At 44.1% G+C, this 18,407-nt stretch overlaps 1 protein-coding gene across 2 annotated transcripts in view; it reads right to left on the reverse strand.

Annotated features, from left to right (window-relative positions):
• Positions 1-18,407, reverse strand: part of ZNF385C (zinc finger protein 385C) — a 598,456-nt gene that overhangs the window by 43,853 nt on the left and 536,196 nt on the right. The gene's annotated exons all lie outside the window — the stretch shown is intronic.

The raw sequence follows: 18,407 nt of genomic DNA on the forward strand, positions 1-18,407 counted from the left end.
TCGTCCCAGTACTCACATTCAAGGATCTATTGTTGTCTTCTTCTTTCAGCGCTCCATAAATTTGCAAGTGGGTCTTTAGCTCTCTCCCTCATCTGCTAATTCCCTCCCTCCGCAGGTAGTCTCTGTTGCTCTTTCCCTTGTGTGTTTCTCTCCCTCCCTTGCAGCTGTTCTTCCTGGTGTGCTTCTCCTCCCCTCCGCACTCAGTGTTATTCTTTCCCTTGTGCGCTGCTTTACCTCTACTCCCTCACCCAGCTAAAGAGCGTCTAAAAGGTGAGGCATGTTGGTTTTGCCAATGCTTGTTTACAATACTATGGCATTGTTCGCTTGAGATAAGACCCATTTCCTGATCCTTAGACAAAGGTGCAGAATTTACGACCGGCCAGCCTTGTAGAACAATGGCTGCTCGCTTGGGATAAAAATACCATGGCAGAGCTTGTATGTTCCCCCACAGTGGAAAGGGTGCCTTACATGTGATTTACATTCTACGAGGATCTTTGCTCTCCGCCAATGGCGAACAAAGAAACACAGATAGATGTGCACCTGCAGCACGCTGATAAAAATGGATTCAAAAGAAGCCGACCTCTGATAGCTCTGGGCTTAGCAGCCTCTAACAATGCAAGGCTATAAACCCAGCCCCCACCCTCTATCCAGACACCCCACTTGACAGTTCTGCGGCTTATGGCAAACGCAAACCTAGGAGGACTCGTTTGATGCAAAGGATCTGGCAAATGAGGGTCGTTCGAATGTTTGACATTTAAAGACAGAGGATTATAGGGTCTTGGGATTTGAGTGTGGAAATAAAATGAAATTGCACTGGAGTTTTATTGTTGGTAGTCGGATTTCCATATTTCACCTCTCAAAAACTGGCATCGTTTAAGATTAGGTTAATATATTGCTCGAAAAAACACGGTCTCCAGCCCTGGGGGCGAGAGCGAAGGTTCCCTTGCAGACTGCACCTGATCACTTACTTCCAGACATCTGCTGAGCTTGGGAGACAGTGCTGGGTACTGAGGTTTTAGGACATGAGTAGGAGGGGCACTTTCCAGGAATCCATGAGAGTGGGACCGCTGATAAGATTGACCAGTCTAATTAAAGCGCTGCCGGCCAGCACTGTAGCAGTTCGATGTAAGAAAGGAGCTTAGAGGTGCATAGGTGTTCACTTTTTGTGTCATTCGAGGCTGCATTCACAAGGGTGAGTCACACAAGTTTCACCAGGGTGAGCAAAGAACAGCACTTTCCAGTGTAAATTGTATCAGGCTGCAAGTCATCACCTAAGCCCCCCAAAGAAGTCAGCATCAGGTCAAACTCTTTTTAAGTTATACGTGGCTGTTTAACTGGTGACGCCCTGCATTAAAAGGCCTGTTTCAAGAACTGCATGGGACCAATAGCTGTCTGGATGAGCGCTCATTCTTTGTGCCTAAACTGAGGCAATATGGAGAGTCTAAGATTTAACAAAGATGCTCCTGAGTGGTCACGGGCCTGCTGACAGGCATATCGCGGTCTTCTGCCCATCCATTTTAACAGTGTTCGTAATCTTGGCGCAGTCTTCGGCATCAGCCTTTGCTTTGTGGAACACCAGAATAAGCTTCTTCCTCCTGCTTCGTTTTCCTCGGAGTTGGAAGAATGACTCTCCAGCTTCTTTCAGAGAAATGGTGGTCGAGGGTTGCATCAAGTCAAGGAAGGACAACCGCAATCCACTGTTTCTTGTGATGTAAATGTTCCTCATTCAGAACCTGCGATGAGGGGAGGGTGGGACGAGGCCGAGTCCTCCACACTGTCAGCTGACCTTTTTGGCCAGGTGGCAGAAGGGTGAAGGGCACATGGTTTGGGTGACTGCGGTGGGGCAAAACATGGTTATGGTCAGGCACAGGGGGAAGACTTCCTCTTTTCTGTGTTACACGGAGGGCTTAGTGCGCCCGAATCGTTAAACACCCAAAAGTGCGCCTAAAGAAAAGGATCCCCATTTTATCTTTAACTCTTGCACTTCACGGATTAATCGCGAGGAAGGGAAATAGCCATTACAAGACCGTCATAACCGCACATGAACGTTACCATGAATCCTTTACCACGCACATGCCTTTGCCACAAATAAGCCTTTACCACGGATGCCTTTAGCACATATAAGCGTTTACCACGCATGTCTTTACAACAAATTTCGTTCTAAAAGCATGAATGGTGAAGGCATGAGCTTAGTAAAAGTTTTACAGGTAAGTATTAAGTGTGTGTGTGTGTGTATATATATCTATATATACATATATAGATATATATATATCTCAAAGGAACGTCGTTTTTAGGGTGGAAAAGGGTATATGGATTTTTGGGTGGCAAGGGCATTTTTAGGGTTTATGGGTGGATGTGGGTTTTTGGGTGGTAAGGTTTTTTTTGGGTTTTAGGGGAGGTATAGTTTTAGGGTGGCAAGGGCATTTTTACGGTGGGTATGGGGAATTTGGGGTTTAGGGTAGGAATGGGTTTTTGGGTGGTAAAGATGGATATATATATATATATATATACACACACACACACACACAGTTGCCGCTATTTAGTTATAGTTAAAACCATGTTTCCATGGGAAAAGCGTTTTTTAACTTGCCTATATCTTTGGCACCGTTTGACGACTCTTAAGGACATTTTCCCAGAAAAGGGCGCTAGTGATTCTTGTTGCACATGAGAAGTTTCACGGTGATCTGTCAAGCCGAGGCCCACAAAAAAAGGAGCGGGTAAAAAACAAGCATTATGTTATTTCCCATACAAGTTTTGAGCACGACTCCAGCCCAAAGTGCAAAGGGAATTTGTCAGAAAGCTAGATTTTCTTCTGCAGATTGTGCCTTTGGTTATTTGGTGTAAATCCGTTCAGTAGTTTTTGAGATATTAAAGGCAAAATAAATTTGTATACCTAGGGCTGCGGATCCTCCCAGACGATTTTGCGAATAAGAAGAGCTCGTGCATAGAGCTGAAAAGCTCTGATTGGCTGCCAACACTTCAAACCAGGAAGTGTTGGCAGCCTTCTTGGGACTCCGCTTCAGCCGAGTCTCAGAAAAAAAAAAGAAAAGGGGCCAGGATAGGTACAACCTGACCCTCTTGGCTCTGGTGCTGGGGTCCCTGAGGCACCACACGAGGGCAAAAAACACTTCTTTTTGAAAATGTTGCTGCATATTCACGACAAGATTTTCATGAAGCCCCTGGGTGAACCAGGTCCTAGAGGCTTTTCTAATAAAGAAAGGGGGGCACACAGGGCCTTCCTCCTAGGGCATTTTTCAATGCCCCATGGACTGCCACCTCCCCATGGCTTATTTATAATGAATGCGGGTAGGCTGCGTCGCCCCCTCGTAGCCTCGGGGACCACCACCTCCCTAGGGCTTTGATTAAATATAATATGAGGCCCTGGGGACCACCACCTCTCCAGGGCTATAATCAAATATAATGTGTGCCCGCCCCCCCCCGGCACTTCCACAGGTCAATTTTACATTGGGGGGGCTGCCCAGCTCCCCTCATGGAGCTAATAATGGCCCTGGGGAACACCCCCCCCCCCAGGGCCGGCTCCTGCTATATCCCCGCCCGAGACATAGATGTTTGCTCTGACTTGGCGGGAGCTTTGACAGTTCCCACCAAGTCAGAGCAAACATTTCACTATCTGCAAGTGAGGGCTGAATGTCATAGCTAAGTCTGGACACTGCACAGTAAGGAGTCAAATCTGGCCTAGTGGTTAAGGTCTCAGACATGCACACTAAAGGGATAAGGGTTTCGGTCTAAGTGAACCTGTGGTCATTTCCTGCTTTAGTTTCTTTTCAACTTTAAATATTTAACTTACATACTGAAAGGTGATCTCACTTTTTTTTAATTGACAAACATTTTTATTTTCAATTTGTCTGGAAATATCTCATTCTAAGTGTATCATTTATCAAACCTAAATATCTCTCACTCTCTCTCAAACTTTATCTCTCTCTCTCAGGGTTGGGTGGTTAAGGGGATTGTCTGTGGCCAAGTGCTGCCGTGCACGCCTGAAGGCCATGCCCGGCGGCGGTTGGATTAACATGTAGTAATGAAAATTACTTTCTGTTAAAAAAAAAACATAGAAATTCACTGAAAAAAACAAAGGTTACAGGGACGTTATGGTTTGGTAATAGAATTTAAAAAAACACACAGAAATTCCATTTAAAGGCCAAAGGTTATAAGGGTGTATTTGTGAAGCGTTCGCACCGCTATTTAGATATTTATATTTCTTTTTCTTTTAATATCTTAAAAATGACAGAACGGATTTACACCAAACAAAAGGGCTTCTTTCTGGACCAAAAGCTACCTTTCTGCTAAAGTTGGTGTCATTCCATCTAGCAGTTCGGGCTATAGTCGTGTTCGAAATTGGTATGGGAAACACTTTTTTTGACACCATCCCCCCACCTTTTTTCTCAGTCCCCACTTGACAGATCACGCCAAAACAAACTTCACATGTACAAGATTCTTGGGAATACTTTTTTGGAAAATTATTCACACTAAACAGACTGGGTGTTTTGACATAACTGAGGTGCCAGGGGATAGGCAAATAGAAAAATCTCAAAAGCCTAAATATCTCTCACTCTCTCTCAATCTTTATCTCTCTCTCTCAGGGTTGGGTGGTTAAGGGGATTGTCTGTGGCCAAGTGTAGCCATTTATGGTAGCTAAATGGAACAGAGCAGACTTCATACTCATCTAGCTTCTGAGTCAGATCCGAGGACAGAAGCACAAATTCAATTATACTGCCCTTGCCTCTACCCACGAAAGTCGGACAGCTATCAGTCCCCTTAACATTAAAATCTGACGAAAAGTACAGGTCGTGAAAAGGACAATCTGATTCAGAACTTCGCTGTAAGTAGAGTGCATAAAGTAGCTAAGGTCTGCCCCTTGCTCGTTAAACACCACAGATGCGATGCCCACTGTGAATACATTTCCCAATGTTTAAAGTCACCAGCCCAAATTATTGACCAATGACCATTCCTGTGATTCACAACTTCTGATAGCAACTTCCCCAGTTCGTGGATTATACCTACTGGCTGTGCCGAGGAAAAAAAAAAAAAAACATTTAGCAGTAGAATATTAATGCAGTTCTGCAAGTTAAAACTTAACACTTGGTAATTTGGACCAAATGCCAATGTTTTAACCTCCAGATTTCTGAGTGAACATGAAACAAAAAAAGCCAAACCCCGTTTCCTCTACCAGCTGAAGATGGAATTGCAAGGGAACAAAATGATTTAAAACCATCAATAACAAAGAATCAAGCGCCCAAGACTCCTCGTAACATGTTAAACTTAACACAGGCCTTTTCAAACCATGCCTTTACAATGACATGATCGTGGTAGATGCATGAGTTGTAAAGAAGCATGCATTGTAATGGTGGTGTTGTAAAGGCGTGCATGGTAACTGCATGTGTGGTTCCGTTATCCAACCATGAGGAAGCGCAGTGTGTTCAAAGTGATCCGTGTGGACCCCGGCTCTATTATAACGAAGGTCAAATTTTCCTTGAGAAGTTCTTTCTGCCATCCCCTTATTCTTCAGGCATTTTTCACTATCGTTTCAGTACCTCTAGTATCTGTAAATCCAGAACTGGTGGATGTTCTTTTTTTATAAAGCGGGTTGCAATTTACAAATAAAGTAAAATATACTAAATAATAAATTCAGTTAACAACACATGTATTTACACATTTAAACATACTTACTCAACGGTAACGAATACATCAACGTGGCATACTATCGCATGTTAGTAAATCTGCTCACAGGAGCGTACTGTAGATGAGTTTGAATGCCTACATAAAGTAGATGATGCGAATGTTTAGAAACGTTTAGCACGCAAAAACAGACTTTGGGTGAAGGTGGATATTTATTTCTGCCAAGGGGAGGAGTGAATACATGTCCAGTGTGGGGAAAAGTAAATCAGAAAATGCATGCTTTGTAAATGTTATATTTACATGCATACATGTAGAATTGCAACAGATACGCATGTGAATACTTTAGGGATTCTGCAACCGCTGCGTCTTTCCAGTAGTAGTCATGGAATTCGTTGACAATTAATATCCATTGCCCAAGTGTAGTTAATTTCCCCGATTAGGTGAACGATTGCTGAATTAGCGGAGGCCGCGGTCAGTAAGATCTATGTAAGATGATTGATAACGTTGCTCATGGACAACTCCCTCAAAGGTGCCACAAGCAAGAGAATGCCAGATTTGAACTAGAAGCTACATATAACGCCCATTTACTGACGAACCATTTATTCACCAAAATGTAATTTTGCATTTGGGGCAGAAAAAAGTTACAATATTTCTGGTTTGTGATGAGTCGTCTGAGCCAGTACGAGCTCTGGACTTTGATGAATGGCTTTGCCATCTGGGAATCTTGTGGTCTATATGCCTGTAGTTTAACCTACTACAGTGCCACTTGTGAGAAAACCTATTTTTACACTTTAACTAAGTCACAGTGCGCACTGTAAAACCAATAGGACTGGGTGCTAAATGGATAAAATGTATACATCCTATATATCATTAAAAGTATTTTCCACAGTGAAGAGTTGTCAGAACATGCTTATCACTTTGCAGGCCAAACTACATTTAACATGAACTGGTCTGATTAGGAGTAAAGCTGCTGGCTCTGGTGGCAGGAAGGCTGGAGTGGGTAGGGGAAGAAGGGATCGGTAAGGAACAGAAGGACCAGAAGGCAACACAGACGACTGCCACAACAGATATTTGAAGTGGAAATCCCAAATGGATATCTAAGGAATGGAAAATAAATATTCATTTATCTTGCCAACTTGAACTCATTTGTATGTGCACCCAGCAGGAGGAAAAGCTGGTTTCAGCGCAGGGGATTGGGATTTTCCTTGATTTCAATAGGTAGCACTTGATTTATACCAGTGGCTGTGGGGTGCACCGCCGGCATTTATTTCTGGGTACTAAGGCTCATTTGTTCCAGCCTTGCTCAACTACAGGACTTTACTTTGACATTAAGGCAGAGCAGAGTGCAGTGAGCAGTAAGGAAAATCTCTGTCAGTCTGCCTTCTCCAGTACTTGTACGAGCCCCTAAACATGGAGCACAGTGATAGACGGCAATCTGGGAATGTGGCACAGACCTTCCTTCTAGAGGTGATCCTCCGAATGTCCATTGCAAAACAGCTCAGCATTCACGCAGTCCGGAGAAACGTATTGTTACAGCTACACCGTACCTAAACTATTATAGCGCTTTTTTTTTGCTACCATCATATTTTACATCAACAAAACCAAGTCTGCCAGTATACGTTTGTTTTTCATTCAGTGGCTCTTTGTCTGTTGCTATAGTCGATGCTGTTTTCCCTCCTCACAAGGAAAAATTATTGCATGAAGGAGCAGCAGAATGCTTGGAAAGCTAAGAATGCGCCTGCTCACTCTCAAATGTATGCTATCCAGTGTCCCACCAAGCCTTCGGGCAGCTCAGTGTGGATCTTCAGTGCATCAGTTCATCATGCTGGAGGAAAATGTAAACAGCCCCTTTTGATTTTACGCACAAGATACTGTGCACATTGGGTTGTGCGTGGGTTTAAAGAGACCCTTTCCTGGTAGTGTTCTGATAGCAAAGCAGCAAGTACACCCCCTTTAAGACTTGGCTCTTGGATGGTGAGGTGAACAATCCAAGACTTCCCAAGGGAGATGGTGTGCGGCTAGAGACTCAGAAGTCAAAAGTCAACATATTATCACTCAAAGACTGTCCAGTCAGTGCTTTGTTTTTATAAAAAGAGAAAGGTCTCAATTACACCAACTACTCAATTTGGTAAGGGCACACAGGTTCTACTAATGCAATTCTACATGTGAGAGAATGTTAAACTACTAAAAAGGAACACTGCATATGTGCAGGCTCACAGACTGAGGAGTGAACAACCTCCTGCGTCTACGACTGTTGCTCAGTCCTTAGACCATGCGTCCTAATTTAGTGGCTTTCTCAGTCAAAGGATAATAAGTCCAGCCTCACTTAGACTCGAGGGTGCTCAAGCCTGCCGTTTCTAGCAGGAATATTGCAGCAGAACCCGAATCACGAGGTCCTCGGCATCGATTTCAAGCCTGCATTTAGCCCTACCTTTCTTCAGGCATGAGTGGCCGGAGAGGTCACAGTTGTACAGCAGGGCAACGTCAGTTCATGATATGGCTCGTACCCAGAGTGCAACTTCCTTCAAAAAAGGTAGGCAAGTCCACAAATGGATTTTGAGGTAAGTTAAGAAGAGATCATAGGCAGACAAAATTGATCCCAGAAGCTAACAGTGGGGGATGGGAGGTTGGTGGTGTTAAGGGGTAGTGGGAGGTTGAAGTTCAGAAGGTGCACAGACTAGTGGCAGCCACAGTCGACTTGCAGTGACAACTGCAGCTGGCAGTATGCTGTATACTTTTGGTGTCACAGGATTCTTAAGCACAGTTCTAATCTCAGCCACAACCCCAGGATCTGGTCGCACTTCTCAGCATAATTTGCCGAGAGCATGGCACACACGTAAATCTGTTACATCCCTCTAGAGTTGGGCCCTGCAGTGTCCCTCTGTTGTCCATGATGGTCACCACTCTGATAGCTTCCAGGCCAGGAAGCGGGCTGAGAATTGTCTTATCCATAAGTGGGTAAGTAGGGGCATGCACCGCAATGGCCAGGAGTTCCTCACATCTCCGAACAGCACCTGCCACATAATTAGTGCAAGCTGGAGTTTTCTTCATTCGTCAGTCTGCTTTTCTGGCCAGCTCTTCTTTCAGTAAGTTACAGCTGGTATTTTACCGCTGTGCGGACTCCTTCTGAAGGATTACCTCCAGTTCATCTTTTTCAGTAGGCTCGGCACATTCCCTTATCAAGGAAGACCCACAGCTTCTTCTATTTGATAGCTACCGACTTCTTCATTTACCCATGGCAGGCTGACTGTTAAGGACAGCAAGTCTGGAGGTCATAGGTTTCCCCAACATCTGGCTGGGTTTTTCCTACACCAGTCAGATAGACAGACATCTTGAAACCGTGGCTGGCATTTTCAGTCCATCTCTTACACTCCTTTCTTAGACATGATTAATGTATCCCACTTGTGCGGTTCTATAGCTGGTTATAGGTGGTTCCTTCAATTTGTGTATCCCTCGTCTTTCAAAAGTGATGTCAGAAAGTAACAGGTGATGACTGGTGCCTCCCCTGGTGAAAACCACAAAACACTCACAGAGAGGAGAGAAGCCTGCACACTTGACACCCATTAGCTGTTTGAAAACTGCACCTCAACCAAGGTGAAAACTGCACTTCAGATGTGACTGCTGCTTCCAGAAAATGCCACACATCTAATTTTAGAAAAGTGCTATAGGATGGAAAAATAAATCAAGAGACAGCAGCCGGTCACTTCTGCTCATCTGAAGAGACCCTATCGCCAACCTCTCACACTTCAGTGTGCTGCCACACAAAAGCCTAAAGAATGCTAATAATACATAATGCTAGCCTGGAAGGCTACCTATAGCCTCCATTTTGTAAATATGCTTGTAGCGGCAATTCAAGACGGATTCCACGAACTAAGTCATAGAGAGCACACATTCCACTGGCACATAGCACCATCTAACTATACCCCTTACTTGTGCTAGCCAGGAAGACAAGATGTAGAAAAGGACCTGGCCACATAAGGCCGGCCTTAGGCAGAACTTGAGAAGGGAGACTTTCGCTCTGCGCAAAGAACAGGGACAAAGCCTGCTCTGTAACCAGTGCTTTAAATAGAAATACAGAAGTGGAGGTACTCACTTTCTAGAGAACCTGCTTACTTCTGAGAAGTGCTGGTACTCTCTCAATGAAATGTATTGTACTTGTGCTGAAAAGTGCAAGTACTGTACCCTTCAGATTAAAGAAGTGCAGGTACTCAGTACCTGCCCATTTAAAGCATTGTAACTACAATTTAAAAAAACACCTGCACCCACAGTCAAGCTAGTCGCAGCTGGCAACAGCACTTCTTGATAAGGAAAGCATGCATGGATCTAGTGTGTGTTCAACATGTGGAATGCCGCTACTGTCTGAAGTATACCCCTGTACAATATCTGTAGCTCGAGGTACAGGTTTAATTCCTGCAACCTGAAGGATACCTGTCTAAGCTTCTAAAATACGTCTGTAGCGTATGAAGAAGCTTTGCTTTTACAAGCATTAGCATATGAAATCTTGCTAATGTGATGGATAACTGTTCTAAGACCATGGGCTGTAAGATCTATAATATTTTAATGGGAGGGATCCAAAACCTGGCTGATTTATGTATTGTTAACATGCCGCCTCACTGCAAGACTGACACCCTTTGGCCCTGTTGGATACTAGTGTCGTCGTGGAGCAAAAAAAAATAAAAAATAAAAACAAACATGCTCAAGCAGAGTAGGAAGCATCTTTCCATCCGATGATCGCTGACAGGCATGGTGGGTACGTTTTTTGGTAGCATCGAGTAAGGTATTTGTTTTTCAACATCAGGCAGATTTTTTGGTTGGAAGAAGTCAAGGAGAGTAGTTTAAGTGGTAAACATATCACTCTTTGGTGATGAATTATAGTTAGTTCTTATAACATTCCCACGCTTTCAAATGATAGATTCGTAGCAAAGCGATGCAATTAATTTCCAGGGTGCATACATTGTGGTGTTCAAACTGTCTCAGAGTTCCGTGCACCAAAAATCTGAAACATTGAAACCCAGTCTCTACTGTGGAGAGCGTTCTCATGCCCCCCGATTCCACCACTAGCCTTCGAATTTAACCAACTCCGCTTGAGACGAAATCTCCCTTGATACTAATACTTAGCTCAGACATCATGCAGGGCGTGCTCTAATGAGTCTCCATAGCTTCTCTTTTAAATGGGAAAAGTTATTATAGATTCCTTTCAGTTAAAGATGGCCACCCGTGGCAGGCCCCGAGGAATTATTTCCTCTTATCCTGAAAGCTCCAGCCCCTTGAGAGGAGGGCTAACAAAGCGTGTGAGGTGAGTGCAATTCCAGGCAGAAGTGTACATGCTATTGGAATGCACTTCATTTGAGCTGAGGCAATAAATACACTTTCTTTCATCTGATATCTCATACCTGCCATAAGGGTACTTGGTAACATCACATCATAAGAAGGCAGCCTATTAAGTCTTCTCACCTTAGGTACCCTATACACTGCAAATTTGTGAATTAGCATTTTTAAATCAAATGTTAAAAATGATCGTCATGTTGCAATCACTAAAATCAAGAAGAAGAAGGTTGAAACAAAAATAAATCTAATGTCACCAAACATTTTTAGGGTCGAGCCTGCGATATCATGCGATAGTGCATGAGTTTTGCTTGACAGACGCTGCTGTATTTAGAAAAGCGCTTGTGGCTTATTTTTTAAACTGCGTGGCACTCTTCTTTACAGCTTTGCAGGTGGTCATGGCTGGCATATCATCATTTCCTTTCCTGTCCGTAGCGCAGGGACCAACCACTGATTGATTCAACTTACTTAGTGCTCAATCCACTGCTCCCGACGTGATTGAGAAACTTTTTTGTTCTTTTTAACTTCTAGTGCCCTGCAAACAGAAGGCACATAACAGGCAAAAACATGCTCAGCAGGACAAACAAAATTGCAAAGTTTTATTTTCTATAGTTAATGTTTTGTGTTTTTGCCAGGTCTTCTTTTCTCACTTTGCACTCATGTTTTGTTTTTCCTGCAGAAGCTGATCTCAAAAGGTGACTATCATCTTGTTATAAATATCGTGAAGCAACATTGTTTCTTTCTTATGAGTAATTTTCAAAATTATGCTTTAACACACCCCACTCCTAATACACCACACTCCATTCCAAACTTCCCCACTCCATTCCAAACCAGTCACCCCAATCCACCACACTCCAATCCTTCCACCCCACCCCAATCCAAAAGCATCTGCCCCACTCCAATCCAAAATAATCTGTCCCTCTCTAATCCAAAACAAACTGCCCCACTCCAATCCAAAACAAACTGCCCCACTCCAATCCAAAACAATCTGCCCCACCCCAATCTAAAACAATCTGCCCCACCCCAATCTAAAACAATCTGCCCCACCCCAATCCAAAACAATCTACCCCACTCCAATCCAAAACAGTATGCCTCACTCCACTCTGTCCCGATCCAATCCAAAATAATCTGCCTGCTTCAAAATAATTTGCCCCGCTCCAGTCCAATCTGCCACACGCCAATCCACCACATGCCAATCCTCCCAACCCACCCCTCTCCATGCTGCCCCACCTCAAACCAAAATCATCTGCCCCACTCCAATACAACAATCCGAAACAATCTGGCCCACCCAAATCCAAATCAATCTGCGCTACCCCAGTCCAAAACAACCTGCCCCACCCTAGTCCAAAACAATCTGCCCCACTCCAATCCAATCTGCCCTACTCCAATTCAATCAATCTGCCCCACTCCAATCCAAAAAACCTGCCCTACTCGAATCCAACAGTCTTTCCCACTGCAGTCCAAAACAATCTGTCCCACTCCAGTCCAAAACAATCTGGTCCACTCCAGTCCAAAACAATCTGGCCCACTCCAGTTTGCCCCAATACAACCCCAAAAATCAGCCCCACTACAATCCAAACACATATGCCCACTACAATCCAAAACAATCTGTCCTACTCTAATCTGCCCCACTCCAATCCAGAACAATCTGCCCCACTCCAATCCAAACCAATCTGCCTCACTTTAATCCAAAAACACCTGCCACACTCCAATCCAAAAACATCTGACCCAAACCAATTTGCCCACTCCAATGAAAAACAATCTGCCCCACTCCAATCCAAAACAATCTGCCCCACCCCAATCCAAAACAATCTGTCCCACTGTAATCCAAAACAATCTTCCCCACTCCAATAAAAAACATCGGCCCCATCTCAATCTGCCCCACCACAAACCAAAACAATCTGCCCAACTCCAATCTAAAACAATCTACCTCACTCCAATCCACCACAATTCAACCCACTCCATGTCAAACCCGCCCTAATAGTTCAGCTGACCCCAACTCCATTCCAACCCTCCCCACTCCAATCAATACATTCCAATCCAGTCAACCACATTCCAATCCAACCCACCCCACTACATTCCATTCCATCCCACCCTACTCCAAACCACCCCAATCCAATCTAACCCAATCTACCCCACTCCAATCTACCAGCCTCACTCCAGTCCAGTCCATCCCACTCCAACCCACCTTAATTCACCCCACTCCAATCCAGTTCACCTTAATCCACTCCACTCCAATCTAATCCACTGCAGTCCACGCCAATCTAATCCCCCTCACTTCAATCCAAGCCATCCCACTCCAGTCAACCACATTCCAATCCAACCCACACCACACCACTCCATTCCATCCCACCCTACTGCAAACAACCTAAATCCCATCTAACCCCATCTACCTCACTCCAATCCACCAGCCTCACTTCAGTTCAATCCTCCCCACTCCAATCCACCTCACTCCATTCCTGTCCACCCTACTTCAGTCCACCCCACTCCAATCCAGTGAATTCCACGCAATCCAATCCACCACACCTCAAGGCATTTCACCCCACTCCAATCCAGTGAACTCCACTCAATCCAATTCACCACACCTCAATGCATTTCACCCCACTCCAATCCACCCTACCACACCCCAATTCAATCTAACCCACCACACCCTAACCCACCCCATTTCAATGCACCCCACTCCAATTCACCCTATCCACTCCACTCTAATCCATCTCACCCCACTCTACTCCAATCTACCCCACCTTAATCCAGTCCTACCCACTCTACTTCAGTCCATCTCACCCTACTCCAATCCACCCCACTCCAGTCCACTCCACTCCAATCAAATTTACCTTAACCTACACCGCTCCAGTCCAATACAGTCCAACCTTAATCCATGCCACTTCTGTCAAATCTACCCAACTCCAAACCATCTTAATCCACCCCACCCCAACCCATCCCACACCAATCCACCCCACTCAATCCAATCCACTTTATTCCAATCCAAACCACTCCAATCCAACCCAGTCTAGCCCACTCCAGTCCAATCCACTCTACTCAAACCCAGTCCACTTCAATCGTATCCACCCAACTCCACCACACTACAAAAAATTCCATCCTGCCCAACTCCAATCCAATCCATCCCACCCCAATTCACTGCACTCCACTCCAGTCCACCCAACCCACTCCAATCCAGTGCACCCCACTCCAATCCACAGCATGCCACTCCAATCCATTGCATGCCACTCAATCCACTATACCCCACTCCAATCCACCCCAATCTACTCCACTCCAATCCATCCTACTCCATCACAATCCACCTCACTCCAATCCAATTCACCCCACTCCAGTCCCCCACCTCAGTGCAATCCACCCTATCCCTTCCCAATCCACCCCAATTCAATCCAGTCAACTCTACTCAAATCCACCCACTCCACTCTAGTCCAAGCCACCTCACTCTACCCCAATCCAATCCGCCCCTGTTCAATCCACCCCCTCCAATCCATCAGCCCACCCTACTCCAATCCACCTCACTCCAATCCATCCACTCCATTCCAGTCCACCCCACTCCAGTGTAATCCACCCCACTCCAGTCCAATTCACACCACTCCAGTCCAATTCACACCACTCCCCTCACTTACTCACTCGAGTCCAATCCAGTCTAGCCTAATCCACCACACTTAAAACCACCCCAATCCACCCCACCCGAGTCCGATCACTTCAGTCCAATCCGACCACCCCAATTCAATCTAATCACCCCACTCCAATCCACCTCACCCATTTCAATCCACCCCACTTTACTCCATTCAATCAACACCACTACCTCAATCCACTCTAACCCATGCCACCCTATTCCACCCCACACCAATTCACACCACAGCACACTCTGCCACTGAACTCTACCCTCCTCCACTCAGCTCCCCTTACTCCACTCTAATCCCCCACTACACTCTACAACACTCCACACCACTAATTTTTAGCCTGGCTGAACAGCAGTCACACTGATTTACAACATGGCAAAAACACATAGCCAAAACTAATAGTTTTTCTATAGGTAAGACCTATTGGCTTTGCCAATGCTTGTTTGTAGCAGCAGATATGGTCTACAGGGGACAATTCTAAAGACATGCAATCTAAAATCATATTTTACAATTTAGAAGCTGGGAGGACGAATATTTCTTTAGCTCCTACTTTCCACATCTGTGCTTCCCTTAAGACATCCCCTAAGCAGAATGTAGTTATTACAATTGGGAAATAACAAATGCATATTGTTTAATAACCGATAACCGCTGCAGAGGTCACTGGCGAGATGTCAGGAGAAACAAAATGATGGAGATGGAGCGGGGATTGTAAAAAATAAATGTTCTTATACTTTGTAACAGGTCTGTTCCCTAAAGTCACAGCATATGATATCGATGTTGACTAAAAGTAGCTGAAATACTAAACCATAAACCTGTGACCAGAGGTGGAGACAGAAGACGGTCGCTATGCAGGCTATAACTGTAATATCCACCGCTAAAAATCATTCCAATCCATGCCTATAAGTCTCTGATGTATTAGTGTATTAAGTGGAAAGTCAAGTCTATATAATCATGTGCACTCTGCATTTCGGTATACAGTAATAAACTGCAAGCCGGATTGATGTTAAAAACATTATCAGCATTTCACTACAAACACTATATCTCACTATCAATTATCTTCCCCAAGGCATGCTTTGCTAATAACTGCACTCAAAAATGGGTTAGAGTATTCTGCATAATGACATTTATAGTTCACATAAAATGCTTCTAAAAATCTGAAATCATTCAAAATGTTTCTGAAATCAAAAAACCTCCCATAAAATGTATAAACATTCACAATCTTGTATTTTTCTAAAGCAACTTGGCTTGTAATTTATAAAAGTATTAAGTTTAAACGTTCTGTGCAACGGCCTGCAAATAAACAAGTTACTTACCTTCAATGATGCTCTTTCTGGTGAATACTCTCACCGCAGATCCCTCACTAAAGACTACTCCTCAGCTACCAGACTGGATCTGAAAAACCTTTCTCTATCAGTGCTGTTAGGTGGTGCAGTGTGGCTCCATGTAGACCTGCATATAAGCAGCACCCCTTCCAAGCTGACATCACTTTCTTGCTTGTCATTTTCCATGCCCGCAGGCATACAGTTTAAACAATTGGTAGTACCACTGTGCAGATTCCTAACTTGGGACTCAACAAAACAGGAAGGTGAGAGGACAGTGAGGAATCTGAGGTTAGATAGGAGTATACACAAGAAAGAGCAGTACTGATTGTAAGTAACTTGTTCTTATAATGGATACTACTAACCGCTGATCCCTTACCTCAAAAAAAATATTAATGCAGTACCTCCCCAAGGTGGAGGTTCTGTGACATGGGCTCAGAGCAAAAAGTCTTGCAGAATCAAGCGGGTAAAGTCACCTTCCTACTAGGCCTGGCTGTCAAGACAGTAGTGGTTCATGAGTGTATGCACTGACGACTGACACCCATGTCGCAGCCTGGCAGATGTCAAGGACAGGCATTCCGCCTGCTGATGCAAGCAATAGTCGCAGCCTTGGCTATGGTAGAATAGGTTCTTAGACCTTCTGATGGCCGCTTCTTGGCCAGTGTAGCGCAAATCTTAATGCAAAGGACAATCCACCTTGTCAGGGTCCTCATCTGCACTGCCTTCCCATTCTTCATCTCAGAGACCCCCACACAAAGCTGACTGCCCACATAGTGTTCCTTTGTACAACATAAAAGCGTAAAGCCTTTTGGAGCCTGCTCAATTAAGACTCTCCTCCTCTTCATAGGCGTGAGGAGGGGCAATGAACGTAGGCAGGGTGACAGATTGCCCGATGTGGAAAGCAGTCACAAGTCTAGGCAAGAAGGCCACACAAGTTCTCAACACCAAGGTGGCATAGGGTGAATGTACCAATAGTGACTGCAGCTCACTCATGCGAAGAGCTGAAGTAATTTCAATGAGGAAGATAATCTTCAATGAGAAGCGTCTCAGCGAGCAGCTATGTGTAGGCCCGAAGGGCATGGACATGAGAAACATTAAGGGCAAATTCAGGTCCCCCTATGGCATCACAAAAGGTTTAAGAGGAAACATTTGTGTCAACCCTTTTATAAAAATCATCACAACAGGCAATTTTAAAAAGGACGGTTGCTCAGGCAAATAAGCAAAGGACGAAAGGGCTGAGAAATAACCTTTATTATTGCCCACCACAAGGCCTTGGTGAACCAAAACCAAAACAAACAGAAGAACTTCCGACTTCCATGTGGTTACCACACCAAGCGGTGTATGTGAATTAATGGAAAGACAAAATCTAAGAAATTACATTGGAGGAAACCAAATCATGGAAAGGCAATTTTAAGGAAAGGTAAATTTAAGGAAATACAAATAAATTAAAAATTAAAGGAAACACTTTAAATGAAAGATAATTTTAAGGAAACATCCAAAATCGCATACTTGGGTTAAGATGACGGGTAATTAGGGATTTCTGGGTTCAAGGATGGGTGCTATTTAAGGGCAATAAGTGCTTTTTTTGGAATTGTTATGATTCAAGGATGGATAAAGTTTAGGGGTGATTACTTTTTTTAGGGGTCAGGCATGGATAAAGCTTAGGATGGTGAGGGATTTTTAGGGTTCACAGATGAGTGGAGTTCAGGGGTGGTGAGGGTTTTTAGGGTTGATGGATGGGTGGTGTATAAAGGTGTTGAGGATTTTTAGGTTTTACAGATGTGTGAGTTTAGGGCTGGTGAGTCCTTTTCGGGTTCAGTGATTGGTAGAGTTTTGGGGGTGGTGAAAGGTTCTTGGTGTTTGGGAATGGATGGCGTTTAAGGTGGTGTGGGGTTTTAAGGGTTCAGGGCTAGCTGGAGTTTTTGTGGAGAAAGGGCTTTTATGGTTCAGGGATGGGGTATTTAGGGCTGTGAGGGGCTTTGGGGTCATGAATGGGTAGTTTTTAGGGGTGGTGAGTTTTTTTTTATTTTTTTTTTTTAGAGTTCATGGATGACTGGACATTAAGGGTGGTGTGTTGTTTTAAGGGATTAGGGATGAGTGGGGGTTAGATGTAGAAAGGGCTTTCAAGGATGGGTGCAGTTTAGGGTTAGACTGGGCTTTTAGGATTATGCTATCAGTGGAACTTAGGGGTCATGCACAGGTGTAGTATATGTGTGGGGTGCGTTTTTAGGGTGAAGAGATGAATGGTGTTCAAGGAATTAAAAGCATCCCAAGCAATTTTTTGACAATGTAAGATATAAAAATGAAATAATGTCCCTGGATGTATAAAACTGAAATAAATGTATTTGACAATAAATATTTCTGAAAATAAGACCTACAACCGTTCCATTTACATCTTTAAAAAAAAATATGCAGAATCAAATTTAAAAAAGATCCTATGAATTGGTTTCTATGAAATGGTAAATGCCATTCATTCTGAAAAGTTCCACTAAACTGTTTAGAT

The sequence above is a fragment of the Pleurodeles waltl genome, chromosome 6 (genome assembly GCF_031143425.1).
Source record: "Pleurodeles waltl isolate 20211129_DDA chromosome 6, aPleWal1.hap1.20221129, whole genome shotgun sequence".
NCBI lineage: Eukaryota > Metazoa > Chordata > Amphibia > Caudata > Salamandridae > Pleurodeles > Pleurodeles waltl.